Below are 24,068 nucleotides of genomic sequence, written 5' to 3'. Positions count from 1 at the left end.
GGCACTCGGGATTCGACCCGCCAAACTGCTGACCTTCCGATCGACAAGCTCAGTGTCCTAACCCACTGAGCCGCCCATTTTACATCAGTATCTCTAGACAGGATACAATAAAATAGATAAAACACACTATCAAGAATAAAACAAATATCAGACAAGCATCAACAAATAATTATGAGCCTGGTCAAGAGATGGCTTTTTTCATACACCCTGTACTGCACTAATAAAAACAAAAGTTGGCTACTATCATTTTTTTATACAGAGAACATTGTTTGTACAGCAAGGATCCTTAACTTTCCAAAAGATGCTCTTGGCAGAGGAAGCTGCCTCATGAAAACTGAAGCGCTACAAAACTGAATTCTGAATTCTGAATTCTAGCAAAGTGAAAGCTGCTTGGCTTCAACTACTTGGTATGGGGGATGCAAAGGACTTGACTATTTATCGCTGCTTGCAAAGGCCAATTCCCTGCTAGAACAAAGCTTACCTTGGAGCCACGTGTTTTACAAATTCATTGATCTCTGGATTGGACCCTGACAGCTGCAGCCATCTCCTTTCTTGAACCTGACTGTGGAGAGCTTGCTGGAAAATTGAGTACTGTAACTTTCTGTATACTAATTCTTACTATTTTGTGACCCCTTGCAACTCTGATAAAAATGTGAGAACTGATTTATGATTTTATAATCAAGCATCAAAGTAAGTGTATTTATTGATTTATGTTTGCTCTGTTTATTGTGTGCTAGAGCCTGAGTAATATCATAAATCAAATTTAGATATTCAGTCTGATGCTGGCATCCATAGAGATTCTGGGAGGAATGTATTAGATTTTACATTCTGTTTTTGATATAAAAAACAGCATCTTTCCAATTGCCTTACCCTTTCTAAAATGTTTCTATCCAGGAATGATTCATGCTATTGGATTTCTGATGTATCTACTGTAATAAAGTTTTCATTCACAATCAAGCAATTTTGTTCCTCTACTCTAATCCTAGCCCTAGCCTTAACCCTACCCCTACCGCTATTATTTCCGTAGGAATGCAAAAAAACGGTGTCGGTGTGAACATTTTTCATACTTATCATTTTTTCCTCTGTCATCTCCACTGTTGAACTCATTCTAAAATTGACCATATTATTTATAGTATTTTCTAAAGCTTATACACTATTTCATACTGGCTGCTTCCCATCGGCCGTGGGCTCTGATGATCAGTATAAAAGCTACCATTTTTTATATTGCTTAGCAGCAGCCAGTTTTTATTTTAATTCTTGTATAACTTGGCTTATCCTAAAAGTATCCTAGTGCAGCTCAATTATTGAACTGAGGGGTCTGAGCTGCTGCAACAGCTCTACAATCTTAGAAAAGACATATTTGGTTTAAGAAATTGCAAACAAATCCCATGTTCATACTTTCCTCTTCCCTGAAGCACATTTTTGCCTTTGAAGTGCTATACTACCCAGCATGTGTACAAACAATATTTCTTTATGGTTACCTCTTAAGCCAGACATGTCAAACGTGACGTTACGTGACATCATGCAACATATTGGTACAGTTTTGCCATTGCCGGTAATGCTGTGGGTGCGGCTTCCACGTGACGCGTCTGGCCCACAGGCCGGCAGTTTGACACCCCTGTGTTAAGTCAATGCTGTGTAGAGCTTCTTTCTCTATGCAGCTTCCTTATCTCTCTCTTGAGAAACTAGTGGAACAGCAAGGTGACATGCTGGGGAAAAAGCCTGTTTTGACACATTCTGCATGCTGATTCCTCCACAGAGGAATACAGGTTATACAGAGACTGCTCATAATCTGCATTTATTGACCTGTTTCTGGAGAAAAATAATAATGGAATTTTCGTACAAGTGGATTCCACAACTAAAGCATTATCTTATATTGATTTTTAAAGAAATCTTTGAAAGAGAACGTCTTCAATAAATCTCCTATTTTTTCTAATAAGCCTGACTGAAATTTGCTTTCTTTTGATTTATTAATATTTTCTGCTGTAGTATATAATCTCAGTGCTACAATCCTCTTCCTAGGACACATTAGCTGATGAGGTTATTTTTTAAATGTTAAAAATGACTAAAATAAATGGCAGACCAAATCGCAGTTAGAGTCATAATAACCACAGTCCATTATTTTTCCAAGTTGTCTCCTGCAGCTAGAGTTGAAGAAAGTTGCCTGACAAGTCTTTAATCTGCCCCACTGTCTTCTGTTACTGTCTTTGACACTGTTTTTCTTTCATCAACTTAGCAAGTACTTTTCAAACCTTTGCACAGGAGGTTTGGCAGATAGGTTCAACAGCAGAAATTACTGCAAAACATAAAACTGGAGTTGTCTTCAAACTTGCCTTTATTATCAAGATTGGCTACCTGGATGAAACTATCAAAGAATCAAGAGACAAGACCTGTTTGTCAATGTTCTGTACCAGCCTGCTACCGGCCCTGCAGAAAAGGCAGGGACAACCCCTCTACAAACGGTAAGAGGCTGGAATTACGCCTGCCAAATTTATTCACATAAAACAGAGCAAGACAAGACACCAACCATAAAACACGAGCTAAGAAGCAGGAACAATCCAAGCGGTTGCCTTCAGCAAACCAGCCCTCCCACACATTCCCCTTAAATACAGTTCAGGGCGTGGCCTCTCTGTGCCTCCTTCCGAGGTGCCCCATTGCCTTCCTCTGTTTACTCCTGACTGACTGCCTCCTGCGTCGGGCGTCCTTGAACAGGGCCAGCTGTGGGTCATCTTCATCCACGCTGTCAGGCTCACACAGCTGGGTCTGCATCGTGACCAGATGAGAGGGGCCTTGCTGGGGGCTCTCATCAAGCTGTCCAATCCCCTCAGCAAGCTCTTCAACACCCCCCTCCTCCTCCTCTGAGTCATCCGACCCAACTGCCGAACCCACAGGCTGACCCTGAATCACAACAGTCAAAATCATCTCATATTGATGACAAAGCACAAAATACCTAATGGAAATTTACAATAAACCAGTAGGAGGCAAGAATCTCTTGTAGCTGAAAATAGCGTTCAGTATTAAATTCTACAGCTTCTTAGAGAATTACCTTTCTGATAAAGTAATTCCTTCCCAAAGAACTTTTACTCTCTATTTGTTAAATACAAATTGTTAAAGAGGATTCTGCCTGCTCTTTCTTGACTCTTGGCTTTTTAAGCCAACAACCATTCTTTCTTGCTGCATTTAAAACTATTCTGTAAAATTATTGAGCTTTTCTAGGCCATTGCAAATATATGATTATTTATTTTTGTTTTTATTTTTTTTCCAGTGCTCTCTCTTGTTAAACATCAATTTAGCGGGAGCAGCACAAATGACATTTAATGTGTACTTAAAGTTTAAACTGATAAAGTGCTCTCTCTTTACAAAAAGCCAGCCATGTTTAGGAGATTTTGCAGTATAATAAAAAGGCTCATCCTACTCAGCATTTTTTCTGGGTACTTAGAGAACATTCATTTCCTTCCGATCAACACATTCTTTTTTAATATTCTGAAAGCTCTCATTCAGACTGAAATAATTTATAATCTGCTTGGAAGTATTTTTTTTCTTAAAAAGGGATGGTAGCAAACTAACAAGAAAATACATATTATGTTCTTTTTAGTGAAAAACTGAAGACACGGGCCACCAAGGGCCTTTTGTAATTTGAATGGGATACAATTTTGATTTGGCTTTTAGTCTTAGATCAAATCCTTTGGGTTTAGCAGTTCAGTGATATACTTCTGCTGTCATGAAATCTATTTCTTCATGCATCCTGGCACATTCTATTTACATTTTTTGAACAAGTCTTTTACTTTTTATCTGATATCCAAGAGAACAGGATAGTCTCTTATCTGTAAGGTTAGCATTAAAACAGTTTGTTCCTTAGAATTGCAACTCTTAGATGAAGCAACTCTGATCCTTTCAGAGCTTGAACTTCTGCCAGTACTTGCAGCATAATCTTGATTCATTTAGGCAAAATTTCCCACACTTTCCTTTTCCTAAAAGACAGCAGTGCTATTGGTTATATTATATACAGCCCAGGTCAGATAGGAATCAAATGGTACCTAAATTGACTTTTGGCATATGTCTGAGTGGGGTGTGCATGTACAACAAAGTATCTACTGTACATATAAACATTTTATCTATATAGCTTCAAAATTATTTGGGCCAAACTCAATTTTAATGCTTAATGGGGAAGTGATTAAACATATTTAATAATCACACTTAACTTCATTTAATCTAATCTAATTTTATTTTAAATTGGATTAAATAAAAGCTGCTCCATTCATTTATGACATGAGATGTATCATTCATTGAATAGCTGCACCCCCTTAGATTAAGGTGATATCATTGTTCAGTAGCGGAATGCAGTCTTAGCTTGTGGGATTCCAAGTATGGCCTCTCCAAATAGGCTTATGAAATATCATAGTTTGAAATTCTGGAGAGCTACAGCCAATTGGTTTGGCCGCTACTGTGGCAGACAAACCAGTAACCTGACTTCATATAAGGCAGTGGACTATGTTTTTACATCAGGTTAATGAGAGCTGCCGCTGAATTGACCTTACGTTCTTAGTGTATAAATCCTAAACATTTGATAAAATTACCAGTGCCCCACCCTTGAAACTTCAGGTAGACCAAACTCCAAATTCAGAATACTTTATAAGTTCAGATTCAGCATTTGCCAAGAAAAAAAAATACCTTGAGAGATTGTTTTTTTTATCAAATAATTGCTGATAAAAACGAACACCCAAAGGTGTCAAGGGCAATGTATGATGGCTATTAATATCCAATGGATTGCTCGTAAATGTAAAATTGTGATAGTTTTGACTGTGTTATTTTGGCCTATTGTATGTGTAAAATCCCTCTATAGATTTTATAACTGTAAGGCATATTATGGCATAACATTAAGAGCTATGCATTCCAACAGTGTATTTTATAGAAATCTTTCCCTGTGCAGTAATTACTAGAGTATCATTGATATTAAATATTGTATTTTGGGAAGCAATATAGAGAGCTAAAGGAATTGTTTGTATTCAACCTACATTAATGGTTTCATAAGGAAAAAAAGACATACAGCATTGCTGATGACAATATTTTTGTGTCTGTTTTGCATTGGTACTTAATTATATGTTCCATATCTTATTGAAGGGATGGATGGTTACCTTTTTTAGGTTGTACACTTGACAAACTAATTTGGAACTAATTATATTCTGAAAAGAGGAACACAAATCTCAGTGACATTATCATCCATAAGCAAAGCAAATATAAAATGGAAACAAGGTAGAATGTGTACATAATTAATTATAAATCCATTCCTACAGTAAAAATGTTAATTCTTCAGATATTTTATTACATTATAAGGGCTTGATTGGAGCTCATCTAAAAGAGTTCATTTTTTATGACCTCATGTCAGAGTAAAACCATCATCCAGTGATGGGACAATGGCTCCTGAGTTTCAGATAAACTTTAAGTCCCTAATTGTTCCCCCATTTATCTCTTTGAAACTCACACCTGAATAGAAAATAGAAGAGAGATGCAAATCATATACTATATTTATTTCTACAAATACAACAAAATGTCCATTATGCAAACATTCATAAGCTAAAATGTATATTCCTTTCTCTCTCCCCCCTCTCCCCCTCCCCCCTCTCTCTGTGTGTGTGTCTTTGTATGCCTTCAAATCTGTGTTGGCTCCTGTTGACTGCCTTAAGAAGTCCCTACAGATTTCTCAACAAGATTTCAGAAATGTGGTCTTCGAGTTTGGTTGTTTTCTTGCAGATGTTTCATTATCAAACTAGGAAACTTCATTATTACTAGAGTTTATGGTGTTACCCAGTTTGGTAATGAAATGTCTGCAAGAAAACAACCAAGCTTAGAGAGCACCAGGGACCTGTAACTCAACCTTGAGCTACAAATATTCTCTTCTATCAGTATTTCCAAAATGGGTTGCCACTGCACCCTTACTAGGGCTGAGAGAGGGTGACTGGCCCAAAGTCACCCAGTTGGCTTTGTATCTAATATGAACTCACTGTCTCCTAAATTGTAGCCCAGAGACTTAGCTCTCTTCTATATTTCCATAGATTTATGGGAGGGGGGTTGAAGTCAGGCAAAATGCATATACATATTTACAAGATCAAAATGCACATGAAAACAGCATATTTGTAACAAATATGCAAACAGCCAATTCACACAGAAACCATAATAAATATTTAAATGTGTATACAATACAGGACAATCTCCAGGACAATTCTCTCTGAAATCTCTACTCTCAAACCTCAAAAGTTTTTCTGTCACCCCCCAATATATATCCTTTCCTCCTTTTCCCTCACCTCCCAGCCCTTATACGTAGACGAACAATGGGATCCAGTCACTCATCATTTTATTTATTTTTTAATAGGCAAAATGAGGCATGACATCTGCTGACTACATGCCTCAGAAAATATGTTTGAACAAGAGATGAAAGTTGTGCTGCTTTGTTAAAAAAAATCACCATACGTGTCTGGTGTGAAAATGAAGGATAGTGATTATTCAGAACAGCGCAAAACCTGATAAAAATACCCAGTGACAATCAAGCTGTTTTTAGCCATGAGAATATATGAATGGATTAACTATGTATTCGAATTTGGCCCTAGTGTTTATTGCACAGTTATTTTTAGTTAAATATGGACAAAAGCATTCCTGCCAGAAACTGGATCAGGCTGCATGCAATTTTCTTTAAAAGGTAAGAACATAACAAATGTAACGCTGTTTTCATTCTTTTCTTTTTAAAAGATGGCATGGAAATCATGTTATAGAAAATATTCCTCATAGGCATGCAATCATGACCTGGGCATTTGGCAACTGGCTTGCATTTTAGACGGTTGTAGCATTCCATGGTCACGTGACTGTGATTTGCTACTTTCTATGCTGTCTTCCCATAAGCAAAATCATTGGAAAAGCACCAGAGAAAGTTTCAAGTTGTTCATGTAATTCTCCCCCATTCACACATCCTCCACAAGCCCCTCTGTGCTCACACCAACCAGCTACCCACACACCCTCATGCATCTTACCTGAGCCTTGCCATGTTTATGCCACACCTTCCCTGCTCAGTCAAACATTCTTGTGACACTATCTGTATTATATGTAAATAGTTTCACTAAAGTGTTAACAATAGATTCACTAAAGTGTGGACAATAGAAAGCATGAGGTAAAGCGCTTGACAGCCAAACATGCGGGAGTTTTGACAGCTGTCAAAACTCCCCGACAAAGCGCAGGCGCAACCGGCTGACAGCTCTCAGCTGTCAGAACAACACAGAGCCGCCCAGCCACGAGGAGCCGAGCTGTCAGACAATCCGCGAAGCCGATTGGAGCGGAAAGCAAGGCAGGAAAAGACCGGCCGCTGATTGGACCAGCCGGCCAGCTGCAGACTATATAAAGCCGAACCTTCTGTAATTAGTTGCCCTGTTCTGAATAAAGCCTGTTGACGTTGCCAGCTGTCTATGAGTGGTCTGTCAGCCACTTCACTGGCGACGAAGGTGGGATGCGCTCCCCAGAGCTGAAGTCACGGCCAAGGAAGAGAGTTCCCGTCCGGCAGAGCTAGTCACTGGAAGTTTTAAGTTCCATAGCGGAGCGGACCATCGGACCCAGACAGCATGGCCAATTTTGGACGCGTGAGGGAGTTTGACACCCGCCATCCAGAGCGATGGGAGTCGCATCTGGGGCAGGTCGAGGGATTCCTCCTCGTCAGTAAAATTACGGACGACAGAGCCAAAGCCGCAGCGCTCCTCTACATCAGCGGTCCCCCGGTATACGATGCTGCTGTAGGGCTATTCAGCACAGTACCGATCACCGAGGTCCCGTACACCGAGCTCACCGACCGGCTCAACAAACACTACATGCCGGCCCTCTCGGAACTGTACTGGCGGGTACAGTTTGCCCAGCGAAGACAGCGGCCGGATGAAGCTGCAAACGACTTCATTGCAGGAGTCCGGCACGCCGCGCGAAGCTGCAACTTCCCTGACCTGGAAGATCGGATCCGGGACCAAGTGGTCATCGGGCTGAGGGACGAACGTCTCCAAAAAAAAATCACATCTAAACCTGACATGACCCTCGCCGAGGTCTCCCAGGAGATCTTGGCGTACGAAGACAATCACAGGAGAACCCTTGCCCGAACTACGGCCGAAACCCAAGGAAGCGTCCATCAGGATGAAGCATCCTTCAGTGACGACGAAGAATCCATAGATCTGACAGACACCGACGCGTTACAACGCCGGATGGAGAGGCGACAAAACCGACGGAGTGACAACAACGACCGTCCTAAACTTAGGAACCTCATCCCGGCTCGAAGGGAACAACGCAACAACTGTGCCAGCTGCGGGGGCAACCATGCCCGGGCCAACTGCCGGTTCTGGAATGCGAAATGCCACAATTGTGGTAAGACAGGCCACATCAAACCCGTTTGCCGAAGCCGGCCCCGCGACAACCTGCATGAAGTGGAGGCTAACCCCCCAGGTACGAACACCCACCGAGCCAGTAAGGGGATGACCCCAGAAGGGTTAGTGGAGGCGGTAGACAGGGTTCACCACTTAAGCCCTAAGGTAAAAATTAAAACTAAGCTTCAGGGAGTCACCTACGACATGGAGGTCGACTCTGGGTCGGCAGTAACCCTAATCTCTTTAAAAACGTACAGGGAAATCTGCCGGCGCAGTAAAAAAGCAATACTTTTAGAAACCCCGCATGTACAGCTAGCTGACTACCAGAAAACCCCTATACAGCTTAAGGGTAAAGCCCAAGTCTGGGTAGAGTATAAAAAATTCAGGGGCCCCCTAGAAGTGTTAGTTACCCAAGGGGATCGCACAAATTTAATAGGGCTAAACTGGTTTAGCCCCTTAGGCATAGCCATTACAGGCGTCAATACAGTGCAAGCCTCGAACCTCGAAGCCGTCTGCAGAAAATATGCAGACGTCTTCGATGGCTCGTTGGGAAAATATACAGGTCCTCCCATCTCCCTCAACCTAAACCCCACCATTCAACCTATCAGAATTAGGGCCAGGAGGGTTCCATTTGCCCTCAAACAAAAAATCGAGGACGAACTGGAACGCCTTGTTAAGCTAGGGGTTTTAGAACCTACCGACGGGGGAAGCTGGGAGACCCCTATCGTAACCCCCGTAAAACCTAATGGGCAAATAAGATTATGCGCTGATTATAAAGCTACCCTAAACTTAGCGCTCAATGCCCACTCTTACCCAATTCCAGCGGTGAGAGACGTCCTTGCCTCCATCCGCTCAGGCGCCATCTTCGCGAAATTGGATCTCACGCAGGCGTACTTGCAATTGCCTGTAACCAATGAAACCGCGGTCGCCCAGACAATTGTCACACACCGCGGAGCATTTAAAGTGCAAAGATTGCAATTCGGCATTTCGGCAGCCCCGGGAATATTTCAAAGCATTATGGAAAAGACTTTGAAAGGAATCCCCGGGGTTTGCCCCTACTTCGACGATGTGCTCATCGCCGGGGAAACAGAAGCCATTCTAGCTGACAGGTTGTCAGCTGTGTTAGATCGGTTCAGAACAGCCGGGTTTAAACTAAAAAGGGAAAAGTGCTCCATAGGAGTTCCCTCTACGGAATTCCTAGGGTACAGAATTGACGCCCAGGGCATCCATCCCACGAACGAAAAACTCAAAGCCATCCAATCAGCCCCCAGCCCCAAGAATAAACAAGAACTTCAGGCGTTCTTGGGGCTATTAAATTTCTATCACGCCTTCCTCCCTCATAAGGCTACAATTGCAGAACCGTTACACAGACTATTAGATAAAGGCATGCCGTGGTCCTGGACAAGGACACACGAAAATAGCTTCAAGTCACTTAAGAATATCATTTGCAAGAGCTCCACAGTCACCCTGTTTAAAGAGGACGTCCCCATCTGCATCGCTTGCGATGCTTCCCCGTATGGGATAGGAGCCGTCTTAAGCCACCTGAGCCAGGATGGCACGCAAAGACCTATCGCTTTTTATTCCCGGACCCTCACCAAAGCTGAAAGGAATTATGCGCAAATTGACAGGGAGGCACTGGCCATTGTCGCCGGTGTAAAAAAGTTTCACGACTACCTGTATGGCAGACCCTTCACAATCTTCACCAACCACAGACCCCTATTAGGCATATTCACCAGGGACAAAACAACCCCTCAAATATTGTCCCCTAGAATCCTATGATGGTCCACCTTTTTATCAGCATACTCCTACAAACTGATACACAAGCCAGGAAGAGAACTAGGACATGCAGATTGCCTAAGCAGACTTCCTATACAACGAGAGGACCCTGACCCAGCCCCTGCAGGCAACATTCTAGCTATCTCTGAGTTACCAGAGTGCCCTCTCACAGCAAAAATCATTGCTGTCAACACCACTAAGGATAAAATCCTCAGCAGAGTCCTGCGGTGGGTCACGGCAGGTTGGCCACATAAGTGCCCGGAAGAAGCCTTCCGGCCCTTCTTCACCAAACACCTAGAACTGACATCACATCTAGGCTGCCTCCTATGGGGAAACAGGGTGGTGATACCAAACAAAAACACACAACAAACACTCGAAACCCTTCACGAAGGACACCCAGGAATGGTAAAAATGAAGTCACTCGCTAGAAGCTATGTATGGTGGCCAGGCATTGATAAGGACATAGAGGACCACGTAGGGGGATGCTACTCATGCCAGTTAACCAGAGGTGAGCCACCCCACGCCCCAGTCCATAAATGGGAAACTACAAAAAACCCATGGTCCCGCATCCATTTAGATTTCGCAGGACCAATACGGGGGCAGAATTTCTTAATAATTGTAGACAGTTACTCAAAATGGCTCGAGGTGGTACCCCTCAATAAAACAACAACGAACTCTACCATACAAGCACTTAGGAGGGTTTTCACTTCACACGGCCTCCCAGACGTCATAGTTTCCGATAACGGACCACAATTCACTTCTCGTGAATTTCAGATGTTCGCTATGAGGAACTCTATTAGACTGGTGACATCAGCGCCATTCCACCCATCGACGAATGGCATGGCAGAGATAATGGTAAGATCCACCAAAGAGGCACTTAAAAAGTTCATAAAAGGAGATTGGCACCGGCGGCTCAGCCAATTCCTCCTGGCCCAGCACACCACACCGTGCACCACCACGGGCAAGTCGCCGGCATAACTAAGGTGGGGAAGGAGACTAATAACAAGATTAGATCGATTGCACCCGAACAGAGCAACAGCTGACCTAGAACCACCCCCCCCATCACCGCGAACCTTTTTACCGGGCCAAACCATCTGGGCCAGGAGCTATTCCAGCAACCAGAAATGGATACAAGGGATTATAATAAAACAAATGGGACCCATTTCATACCTAATTCATACAGACACAGAAGGACAGCTACGACAACACGTCGACCAGCTCCGAACCCGGAAACCACAAAACGCACCCCCACCACCACCGCCAAGAGAACAACAACCCTGCATACCACCCTCCATACCAGACGACTCGAACCCACCCCACGATGAGGCAATACCACCACTACCGCAGGGGGAAGGAGAGCCTGAAAATGAGACAACCCCACGATGATCCAACCGAACCAGGAGATCACCTGCCTACCTCCGGGACTATGAATGGGGAGGCAGCAACAGACAAATACAAGGGGGTGGAAACAATCCAGGGGAAGGGTAAGGGGTGTATTATATGTAAATAGTTTCACTAAATTGTTAACAATAGATTCACTAAAGTGTGGACAATAGAAAGCATGAGGTAAAGCGCTTGACAGCCGAACACGCGGGAGTTTTGACAGCTGTCAAAACTCCCCGACAAAGCGCAGGCGCAACCGGCTGACAGCTCTCAGCTGTCAGAAGAACACAGAGCCGCCCAGCCACGAGGAGCCGAGCTGTCAGACAATCTGTGAAGCCGATTGGAGTGGAAAGCAAGGCGGGAAAAGACCGGCCGCTGATTGGACCAGCCGGCCGGCTGCAGACTATATAAAGCCGAACCTTCTGTAATTAGTTGCCCTGTTCTGAATAAAGCCTGTTGACATTGCCAGCTGTCTATGAGTGGTCTGTCAGCCACTTCACTATCCTACCTGACAACAGCCACCTCAAATCCTGCTGTGCTGTATTACCTCTACCACTCACTCACTCACTCACTCAAGAAGCCACTTACCTGACTCCCAGTCTGCTTGCCACTTAACTGCCTCCCACCTGGGACTTGGCAACTATTTGCCAGCTTCCCTACTGACTTTGGTTGTTGGAAGCTGGCAGTAAATTGTGAAGAAGTGCTCATTTGATGGCCTACTTAATTACGGCAATGGTACTGCAGAGTTTGCTGTTACTCAGTGATTCAGTCACATGACATCATGCTTTATGACTACATTATTTAGCCATGGAAATTCTGGTCCCAAATGCCATTGTAACTCGAGGTCTACCTGTAGTTTGTTTTGAAATCTGGCTTGCTTTCATCGAATACATCCATAGAATAAGTTAATGGTTTACATAGATAATATCCCCTTCTTGAGGCTGAACAAGCCGAAAATGTTTGCATGAAAAATAAAACAAACAAAAGCAATAACAGAAATAAAATGGAAGGATGTTATTCATAGCAAATAAGAATCAACTGCTGTTTGTTACCACTTTTTCCCCAAAGTATCATGGCTCCAATAAAACAAAACCATGACACATTCTCTTTTCCTTTTCAGTTATTTTTTAACTAAAAAAAATTCCAGGATAAAACTTCTTTCCACCCTCCCTCCTTTCCTCCTTTCCTCCCTCCCTCCCTCCCTCCCTCCCTCTTCCTCCTCTTCTTCCTCCTCTTTTTATTTATGGGGGGGGGAGTTGCAGAGCTTCCGTTTTCTGGGAAGTGTTTTCTTAATTTACTGCTGAGTAAAGAAGTATCCCTACATTTTTAATGAAGAAGTATTTCTTTTCTAATTTATTCCAAGGAAGATGAGAATTTCAGAATATCAATAGAGCAAGGCATAATCACTCAGGTTCTGCCAGACAACTCTTTCCGCTCACTGCAGCCTTTTAATCTTTATCTAAACTGACTTAAATATAATGTGTATACTGGATGCAAATTTTTTATGTCAGTAAAAATAGCAAGGATAGCCTTTGTGTATTTGTCCTTAACAATGCTTCACAACTAATATTTTACAAGCAATTCTTATACAGTATAATTTATTATTTTGTTGAGAAGATATTTATATCTGTATTGCTGTGTGATAGATTTTGACTCTGTACTTGCTATATGGTCCATTGCTTGTACACCTGCTCCATTACCTATTAGATGAAAATCATTACCCACATAAATTGGTCTGGAAAACTCAAGGATCTTGTTTTCCCCTTGAAAACAATACAATAATAGTCACAAGGTGAAAAAGTATCTTAGGGATTGGTGATTTTCAGCCTGCAGACCTTGTTTGGTTCCTAAGCTCTTGTTTCTGGCAATTGTCCTGGAAGTTTTACAGCAGAACATTGAATGACGGGTTTTTCAATGTCTGGTTTTCCTCACAAGGAAGCAAGTATAATAGTGTATTAAGTCACCCAAAGTTTTAATATACCTGTAACTGTTAAACTATTGGAATACTCCAAGGGTTGAATATTCTAATTCTGTCTCTTCAGTAGCATTATTGGTGTTCAGATTAGATGTTCTTTGTGAATTGTGCCAGATGTTCAGTACTAACATTTACTAATCCAATAGCATTCTTAATTAAGAACTCAGATAAAGGTGTTTTCTTTTTTGCTATTCAAGTTCCTACATAATCGAGAGATAATACATTGAATCAAAACAAAACTGGCAACTGAGCCCCATCCCTATATTCAGAACAAGAAAGAAGTTTTTAAAATATGTGCCCAGAATTGATTCCATCGATTGCCTTTAACTGCATGAAAAATAAATTAAGAGGCTGGAAAAAAGCAACTCTAGCTTTTCCATCCCACACTGAACACAATGTCATGCAACACATCAAAGAAATGCTGGTATGTATCAGCATGCCCCATTGTGCCTCAACAATTGTAAAACTAAAAATCTAAATGGAATCTTTTTAAAAAAGCCCTTTGATTCTTTGGTATGCTTCTCTGTTAATATTTAAACTCCAATACATAAATTGGGGATACAAGAAAGAATTCATAGTGATGGGTTCTGAGAATTACCATTTTTTTTAAATAACATCATTATCTTCTTCATCATCATTTATAATTCTACATTTAAGTGAAATTTCTTTCCATACAGTATTACTCTCACATAAATAAAAACAACTGTCTCATGGAGTTGCCTGAAAGACATATATTACAAGGATTTCTTATGAGAGTTTTCAACATATTGATTTCTTTTTTTACCTGGGATTTTAGTTTTAGTGTGGTTTAAAAATGAGTTATCAGATTCCTAAGAGAACAAATATTGCACAGGACATTAGCCTAGCCCTAGTCTGTACTGAGCATGGAAGGAGAATGAGCAGTGGCTTGGGACTTTGCTAATTTCTATTCAAGTCTTTTTCATAACCTCTGTGAATATGCTTTGAAATTTTCTATTGCTGTTCTTTTTGTTATTGTTGTACTAGAAACAAGGCAAACAACAATCCTCTTACTTCAGAAGCCTTACAGGGCAGTATCTGCTAAAAGCTGTATTTTTTTTTCTCAGAATGAATAGTGCTGGCTCATTAAAAATTAAAATCTTTATTATATGTAGCCTCAGGTGTAATACAGAAGCTGGTCCTTTGTTCTCCAGGCAGGATCACCTCCAGCTTCTATTCCAATTCATTTGCAACAAACCAGCTGTCACGTCTTCCACTGGTATAGACTGAAGAAAATGCTCTAAGGGTAGGAGCTTTAACTAATTACCCTCTATTTTGCAGCATCCAATAATAAAAGATCCATCCTATAAATATGAGTATACAAGTATAACTAGTACTGGCAGTAGAAAAGCAATCATCATACAGTATAAAGACACAAGTACAAGAATGCTTTTTAAACAACAAGCTATTGCTGTGTTGAATCTCTGTGTATCCTGAAGGAGGCCTGCTTAGAGTTACCAGTTCATCTCTGTCACACACATTAAAAATACATGGAACAGTTTTCTTAAAGATGCAGTATATCTGAAATATGCAGTACATATTTAATCAAAACAATTCTTTCTCCCACCCTTTGGCAAAGTGCTCACTACAACTACAAAATCACCCTACAAAAACTCATCTTGTCAGTTTTCTGGTTGCTGGATCCATCTTTCTGGATTAGAAATCTGATTTGCTTCTCTTCCTGGCATTCCCTTCTTATCTGCAGATGCCTCAGTCCTCCCCTCAACCTATTTCACAGGAAGATTTCTTCATAAATTTAATTTACCTGCCTCTTTATTCCCATGTGTTAGCTGAGAGCATCAACCATGTTCCTGAATCTTATGCACCACCTAAGCTGTTAGAGGGAGTGTAATTCTAGCCTTGTACATTTTTTTGAAAAACCTTGTGCATTTTCTCTTTAATGCTTGTTTCCTTGTGAGTAATTTTCCTCACCCCCTTTTTAAAGCTTTATCTCTTACTCTCTTAATCTCCTTATGCTACCTTTCTAAAATAAGCTCTTCCTTTTTATCTATTTCCTACTGTAGCTTTACTACCAGATTAGAGAGCCAATTTTGTATAGTGGTCAAGGATAGAATTTAAGAGACTGTGAATTCTAGTCCCATTTCAGGGACAAAAGTTTGAGTAACCTTGGGACACTCATTCTTTCTCACCTTTAGGAAGAACCAGGCAATGGCAAACTACTTCTGCAAACCTTGTCATGAAAACTGCAGAAACTTGTCCAGGCAATCACCAGGAATCAACACTGCCTTGAAGGCACAAAAAAGAAAAGAAAAGTAAACAAAACAAAAACACCACCCACACTCAAACTAAACTTCTGCTTTTGATCTTTCTGCTCTCTGCATATATGTATCTTTCTATAGTGACTTAAAAACGGAATAAAAGGTGGCAAAATTATTTTTGGACACGAGCAGTGCACAGCAGGCAGAGAGCACATCTTGAACTTGCCAATGAATTCACAGTAAAGAGTTCCTTCATATGCCACCTGCCAACCTCTTAATTAATATCAGTCCCCAAACTTCCTAAAAGCAAGGATTAAATCTTCAGATGCCATCATTTCAGAAGTAGCAAACATAAAGGCGAGGAAGGAAAAAATATGTAAAAACAGCATCTATTTTTTACTGTGAAATTTATTTGCCACCTATCTCATATCGAACGACTCTATTACACCTCTATAAAGTATCCCTTTAACAAGCAGTTCTGCAATATAGCATCACACTCTCTATTTTTACAAGTTAAGACTAGAAAGTTTGCTTTTCACACTAGTCTGTGTCAGTGCATAATATTTCATATTAGGCCAAAGTGTGTGTGTTGGTGTTCTGAACCAGCCAACTACCGGCCTTGTAATAAGGCAAACCCCTGTTCAAGTAGTAGAGACTGGAGAGCGTCTGAGGCTGCAAAGTGTCTGCCAAGTTTAATTCACAAGCAAAACAACAGAACAAGAAACACAAGAACTTGAATCCTCAAGCGGAAGGGTTGCTTTCAGCAACCAGCCCCTCCCCAAACACTCCTTTTATTTAGAGTTCAGGGCGTGGTCTCCCTGTGCCTCCTCCCAAGGAGTCCCACAGCCTTTCTTTGTTTGTTCCTGCTCGACTGCCTCCTGCGTCGGGCGTCCTTGAACAGGGCCAGCTGTGGGTCATCATCCTCCGCACTATCGGGCTCACGCAGCTGAGAAGAGGGCCCCGGCTGAGGGCTCTGCCAAGCCTGCAAGCCATCATCAGCCGGTTCGTCTTCCACACCCTCCTCCTCCCCCTCATCTGAGTCATCCGATACATCCGAGCCGGCTGCCGGGCCCACAGGCTGGCCCTGAGTCACAACAGTTGGTATTTAAATCAGATTTTTCCCTCTCTGCACATTTAGTTTGGCAATGTCTCTAATGTCAGTTAATAATCATTTGAATTCTAGGCCTGCATGAGTGGTTTAGCTCGCCATTTTTTCATTCCTCTATTCAATGTTCCTCTTGTCAATGTCATTAATAATTTTTATAAATAAATAGAATTATGCTACTGTGAAAGAACACTATTGCTCTTACTTATTTATTTCAGTGGGGGTTTGCCAGGCTGGGAAAATTAACTGCTTCAGATAACAGTGGCTGTGATGGGAGAATGTGATGGATGGAAACCCACAAAAGCCAATCTAAACCAACATTTAATTGCTAGTTTGTGATTATAGATTTAGCTCCTTTTCAATATAATGGTTAGAAGTGTGATGCAAAGCAGCGTTATAGTTTCTTTTCTTTTATGAGTTGTAGGTAAGGCCTCACCTTTTTTTTTCATTTTGATTGCTGAGAAGCTGAGAAAATGTGCACAAAGGCTCCTTATAAGTTAGAGTGTCTTCTTTTATTGGTGCAATAATTGTAATAAAAATACTCTTGAGAAGCTGCCTGGGTCTGAAGGATAATCATTAAAAAACAGATTGTAAGCACTTGATCATACCCATTGATTGCCATAGGAAAGGGCTTTAGGCACTGCAAAAAAGGCAATCTGTGGCTTATATGTAGTTTTAGGATCAAAAAATTGCCAGTATCTGAGCTAATGAATGGAACAGTTTATGACCAGCAATTACACTCATTAATTAGGGGGAAGAGAAAGGCTTTGACAGAAATACCCACCACGAAGGATTGGAACCATGCCATACACTGTACATTATACACTGTTATCAACATTTTCCTTTTTTTTTCTCCTTCAGTTTTGTGCTGTAGATCAAAATGTTTTACACATTTACTACATCTAAGAAACATGCCTCTCAATTTTTGGCAATATGGCTAAAATGGAATTAGAGGCTACAAAAGGAGAAAAAAGTAATTATTTGCCTGTGATGAACCAGCATTTCTCATCCCATTCCCTTTTCACTAATCAAATTGACAGCGTAGTTGATGAATCTCTGTTTAAAACTTTCCTGCACATCTGTGTATTTAATGGATTTGGTAGATATGGGATACTTTGATACAAAAACCATATATTCCTGCAGAATATGTGTGGTTAACTTACATACCAACTTATTTTATGTATTTATTAATTAAATTTATTTGCCACCCATCACACTACCCAAAGTGACTCTGGCCAGCTTTTTATTGTAGTGATTGTGAGAATTTACAGGAAAAAGTCACTTGGTATCTGGAGGCTATTATTTCTATGCTGTAGTGAAACATCGAAAGCTGCCATTTAGATATACATCTTTGTCTTACAGGTGACAGCTTATTATGAATAAAACTTTGCTCTGTGGATATGTTCAAGCACAAAAATTCTTGTAGGTGCCAGTGGACCCTGGCAGCATTGCTTTGAGTTGTTTTGCTGGTAAACTAAAAATAAATAAATAATGCATTTTCTAGCAACAGCAGAGGTTCCTTTTTATTTAATGTTTATCCAGAAAACTTCAAGCCTTCTGCTGGTTCGAAGCTGACAGATTCTCTGTGCCATTCAAGTATTGCCAGAGGCAGCTGTTCTCTCTAAGAACTTGCTGTTGACAAGTTGTTTATTCTTGGCTGTTCAGTTGTTGGGCATATCACTGCACCATAGGATTTGTACTCTTCCATTTTTGCAACAGGTGTTCCAAAAAACAGAGCAGGGCAAACGTAATTGAAGAATTCAATTCCAGGCAGAAATGCAGATTTTTGGGAGGAATTTACATCCTACCCTGAATAAGATATAATAATAATAATAATAATAATAATAATAATAATAATAATAATAATAATAATAATAATAATAATAATAATAATAATAAGAAGAAGAAGAAGAAGAAGAAGAAGAAGAAGAAGAAGAAGAAGAAGAAGTTGGAAGGGACCTTGAAGGTCATCTAGTCCAACCCCCTGCTCAGGCAGGAAACCCTATACCATTTCAGGCAAATGGCTGTCCAGTCTCTTCTTAAAAACTTCCAGTGTTGGAGCATTCACCACTTCTGGAGGCAGGTTGTTCCACTGGTTAATTGTTCTAACTGTCAGGAAGTTTCTCCTTAGTTCTAGGTTGCTTTTCTCCTTGACTAGTTTCCATCCATTGTTTCTTGTCCCGCTTTCAGGTGCTTTGGAGAATAGCGTGCTGCAATTCCGTAGAAGAGGGGGAAAAATTCACATTCCTGTCCAGGTCTCTCTCATCCTAGAAGATACATGATGTAACAGTCTTACTGAAATTTGAGCATGTTCTTGTTTAACTTTGTATCATGAAGTGATTGTGACAATTTCTACCCACTTAAGGATTTATTGAAACAGTCTCACAAGCAGAGGAGGGGGAAGTGTATCTAAAATTTTGCATACAATTGTTGGACAAGATGTGAGAATTGTGTACATGTCCTTTAGGAAATTTTTACTTGAATTATTTTATATACTGAGAGAACCTATGATGGACTGTATAGCTTGCACTACATCGTCCTATCCAAAATCAGCTGAGCAATAGCTACACTCATATTTATATATCAAGAATCTTCCACTTGAGCAGGATCCCACCCACATCGTAAACATTCAATTGCATGGGCATAGGACTCATTTGCATGGCATTCCAATGTGTGTCTACTTGAAGAAACCCGAGCCAATAAGAGCCACATTTAAAAATGTGAGGACAACTAGGTTTTTCAAAGTTCCATGGGGGAAACGGATAGGACAGAGGTCCCCAACCCTTTGGGCAACCAGGGACCTGTTACGTAGAGACAGGTTTTTCTGCGGATTGGAGGGAGCATGGTTTTGTGTGCTGCCTGCATCCGATGAATGGGGCTTTGTTTGTTCGTGCGGACTGGTTGCTGGCATGCTGCGGCCCAGTACTGGTCCACGGACCAGGGGTTGGGGACCCCTGGGATAGGAAATAAGATGCAATAAATCAAACAAACAAATGGAAAACCATATTTAAAATATACCTCTTTACATATTGCCAAACAGCTGTATCCAACCAATTAATAGTCTGAAAAGTGAAGATCAAGCCTCCCACACTGATTCTTCTTAAAACATTAAACGTCAAAAATTTCCCTGCAGAAAGTAGGAATTAAAGCAACAACAACAAAAAAGTACTACACAGGATGATTCCTCTTTGGCCATCCCTGATTTAATCTTGCATGAAAGACTCTTGAGCAAGATTGGCTGCTAAAATAAGAGGAGCTATATTCTTTAAATACACCTATTTTGGCTTGTGTGGGGCAATTTTCCAGTGCTACACAGAAACGTTCTAATATAAATCTCTCTTCCTAAGTTCTTCTGTTATCCTTTTCCTTATTGCATTTTAGGAGTATTGGCATTTTAACATTCTCTATGGCTCAAAATATTAATAAACTTCATTTTACTGATGACTACATTGATTAAAGTAGATTACACATGTATTTGCAAGTACTGCATCTTTACCTCTAATGTAATAAATAAAGGGAAGGTGACAGGATGGAAAAATAATTCATTGCTGCTCATTGATGTGTTGGGTTCTTTAAAAGTTTTAAAAAGAGAAAACTAACTGGATCTGATTCCTTGGTGACCTGACACATTAAATGCAAAGAAAAGAAACATAATATCAGCCCCCAAAATAACATTTTTGTCACCCTACATAAATTGCATTGCAAAATGTTAGATACAAAAGTAAGCACCAGCATAAATCAGAATTTTTAGTATCTGCACATTTTACTTGCAGCTGCAATTGTTCTTGTCTCTTGAAAACAGATCCTGTCCTAGGTCCTGAAAAAAATTATCTTTATATAGAGTCTAGCATCATTTTGCTTCATCCTTGAAAGACAGCTACCATTTGTATACATAATCTAGAAATAAAGTAGCTGATTCAATGAGAAAGAGCAGATGCTGTGGTTGGCTCAGCTTTCCTAATGGCTGTATTAATCTTGGCTTGTTACCCTCTCTGAAGTAATAAAATAGCTTATTTTGTATCATATAGAAAGAATGGGTAAGGTGATAAAATATGGATGCCATTTGTTTCCTTGCTGTTTGTGATTTTTTTTCCATCTTTCTTTCCATCACCACTGCCTGAGCTGTTGCCCTTTTCTCCAGTTCAGGCAATATTAATATTTTAAACATCTCTGATTGCAGGTGATGGTTCGGGCCTCAAAAAATGTGCTAAGAAACTTCAAGTTTAAGCCATACTGTGTGGTAGCAAGAAGACATTAAATATTAAAACTGTACCAAGTTACTACTTTTGTAACCAGTTAAATGCTTGTTTTACAGAGAAATACTGTAATAATGTCAAGGGTGTTTTCATGATGAGTCAGATTATATTTATTTGATTATCTTTTTAAAAAAACTATCTCTGTTGGAGAACCACAGGTCATGCAAGAAAGGAATGCAAAACTCCATAAGATTTGTGCAATAGACGTTTCTTCAAATTTCTAACAGTTAAGAAGAAATTGTCCAACAATTTCTCAAAGAACTCCAGTGAGTGGTGAGACTAGCACTTCTACTAAGAAAAACTCAGTGAAAGAAACTTTCTTAATATATCCTCTAATTCAGGATTTTTCAACCTTAGTAACTTTAAAAAGTGTGGACTTCTATTCTCAGAATTTCCCAGCCAGCATGCTGGCTGGAGAATTTGGATGTTGAAGTCCACATATTTTAAAGTCACTAAGGTTGAGAAATAGTGATTTAATTAAATATAATAGACACCTGTTCCAATAGTGTGAAACTATAGACTACTGGATGGATGATTGTTCAGAGAATGAAAGGCCAAAGTAAGACAAACACTTCACAGTCAACTTTTGAAAATTTCTTTGATTTTTTTGGAAATAATTTCTAAAAATGAATGGAAATTTGGACAGCAAACACAACTCCTTCGAAACTATATCATGCTATCATATCAGACTCTTGCATTTGGCAGATGATTGGCTTAAATAATTTTCCAATCCTTACATTCTCAGATTTTATCTTCAAGTTGCCAAGACTAAAAAAAAGGCTGATTTTGTCCATGACCATGAGAAAGAGGACTGATAAAATCCCAGTGATATGTTAGCTTTCATTCTGATATAATCATGGTACAGAACTATGATGCAGAACAGACAATGTTGTAGTATAATAACAATCACACAAATTCTCAAACCTAATATACAATATTTATAAAGAGTTTATTTCTTTAAAAATGTACTTTGCGTGATTGTATAACTTGGTATTTAAATGGGCTCAAGATTTTTGTGTCTTAATTTTGATGTTCAGCTGGTATCTCCAGGAAAGATGAATGTGAAGGTGACTTTAAACAAGAGGAGCTTTCAAATGAAGGCACATGGATTTGGGCTGATGAAACAGGAAAACAATTATTTCAGTTCTATGAACAAACAAGTACTACATTGGTTTGGGACGTTTTGGGGGTTGAAGGCTCCATTAGAATTAACCGATTTTACATATGTCTCTGATTTTGATATTTTAATCTTAATGCTTTTATTATTGTAAACTGTCAGGTGACCATGGTAGATTCAGTGAGTAATAAATGTGATAAATAAATACAGGAAAGAAAGATGAATCAAGTCATATAAAGTCATATAAACTAAATAGTCTTGCATGCTTTGAAAGCAGAATACACATGAAGTTAATGAATCTGCTTACCTTTCATCCAGGCAATATTTTTGAGAGCCCCACTGTTGGTACCGCTGTTGTGCAACAAATAGGCATTCATTTGTTGCCTATATTTCCTATGTTGTCCTTGTGTGGGAATTGCCTGGCTTTAGTCTATCAAACTTAAATTGGAAACAATAAGGTCTGAATTGCTTTATTTTCCATCCAGCTATCCATCTCCTTCAAGCTTCCCATTCTGGAAGAGTTCCATTCAATCATCTCCAAGGTAAATGAATTCAATGGTATAGCAGCTGAAGCTGAACCTAGAATCCAAAGTCCATGGCCCTGCAGCCCAGGAGACACCAAACTGATCAGCCAGAGAGTGACGGATGGCATTGTTTGTAAAGAACAGCTCAGGTGTCACTTTCTGGGTTCACAGACATGCTGGTTAAATTAGAGCAGAAATTGCTCCAAGCACCTTGGTCCTTTTTTATTTTTGAAAAGTTTTGTAGTTACAGTGAGCATATTATAGCATATGCCCATTTAATTTTTGTACTTTTACACTGTACATGGTTAAGATTTTCCTTCTGTTAATAAGTATTATTTGGATTATCATTGCATTATTGTTTCCTTTTCTTGTTTTTCCTATATTTTCCTACAGCAAAATGGTGCTTTTAATCACGTTAAACAAATAAACCATTTAATCAGGAATCAAAACTGATCTAGCTGCACTTCTCAATGTATTCTTTTTTTCTTCCAATCAATCATGCCTGATTCTTGGATTCTCCCTGGACAAGTCCTGGTAGTTTTCTTGGCAAGGTTTTTCAGAAGTGCCTCTTTCCTAGGAATGAGAAAAAATTATTGCCCAAGGTCATCCAGCTGGCTTTGTGACTAAGAAAGGACTAGAATTTACAGTCTCCCAGTTTCTAGCTTGATGAGTTAACTACTACAGTAAATTGCCTCACTTTTTCATGTACACTGAACTGAACAAGTGAAAGCGCAAAGCATTTTCCTCTGGTGGTGAGCGATGACTTTGTATAATTAAATTATGGAATGAAAAAAGGTTTTCTGAGAAGGTATAAAGGAAAATAAGATGCAGAGAGAAAGCATTGCTCATAAACAGGATAGGAATTTATCTCTGTTTGGATCACATGTCCACTGTAATGATACTGTTAAGTAGCTTTACCACAAACAAAATTCTAAACCTTTTATATCTGATGAAATATTTAAAACTAAATATCTCCCAATCCCCAATATTTACTGATCTGGCTTAAACTAATTGGCTATGCCATTTATTTTAAGGATGAAATTATTTCTGAATCTGAAGTTCAAGTTACTATAGGGGCTGATAAAAGACAACCTATTTTCAGAATTAAAGTAACTATAATTCATATGAATCTGACAATTCTTAATTATTTTTATCACATTTTTTTAAAATCAGACTTTTCAGTTCAAAATGCAGATCATCAACAACAATATTAAGGATAATATATAACAACAATAAACAAACCCTAATAAACCAAATTGTTTTGTGGCTGAAAAAATAGTGTTCACCCAAGCTGTCAAAGAGCAGATTAAT

The 24,068-nt window shown here is 39.9% G+C and overlaps 1 long non-coding RNA gene across 1 annotated transcript in view; it reads left to right on the top strand.

Annotated features, from left to right (window-relative positions):
* Positions 1-16,191, top strand: part of LOC308668472 — a 38,476-nt gene extending 22,285 nt beyond the window's left edge. The window contains exon 3 of the long non-coding RNA XR_014026530.1: positions 15,693-16,191. This is a non-coding gene — a long non-coding RNA (uncharacterized lncRNA). The remainder of the gene's footprint in view (positions 1-15,692) is intronic.
* Positions 16,192-24,068: the final 7,877 nt, after the last annotated feature.

The sequence above is a fragment of the Vipera berus genome (genome assembly GCF_964194415.1).
Source record: "Vipera berus genome assembly, chromosome: 5".
NCBI lineage: Eukaryota > Metazoa > Chordata > Lepidosauria > Squamata > Viperidae > Vipera > Vipera berus.
The sequence above is the reverse complement of the archived record's forward strand: the minus strand, read 5'-3'. Positions and strand labels throughout refer to the sequence as shown.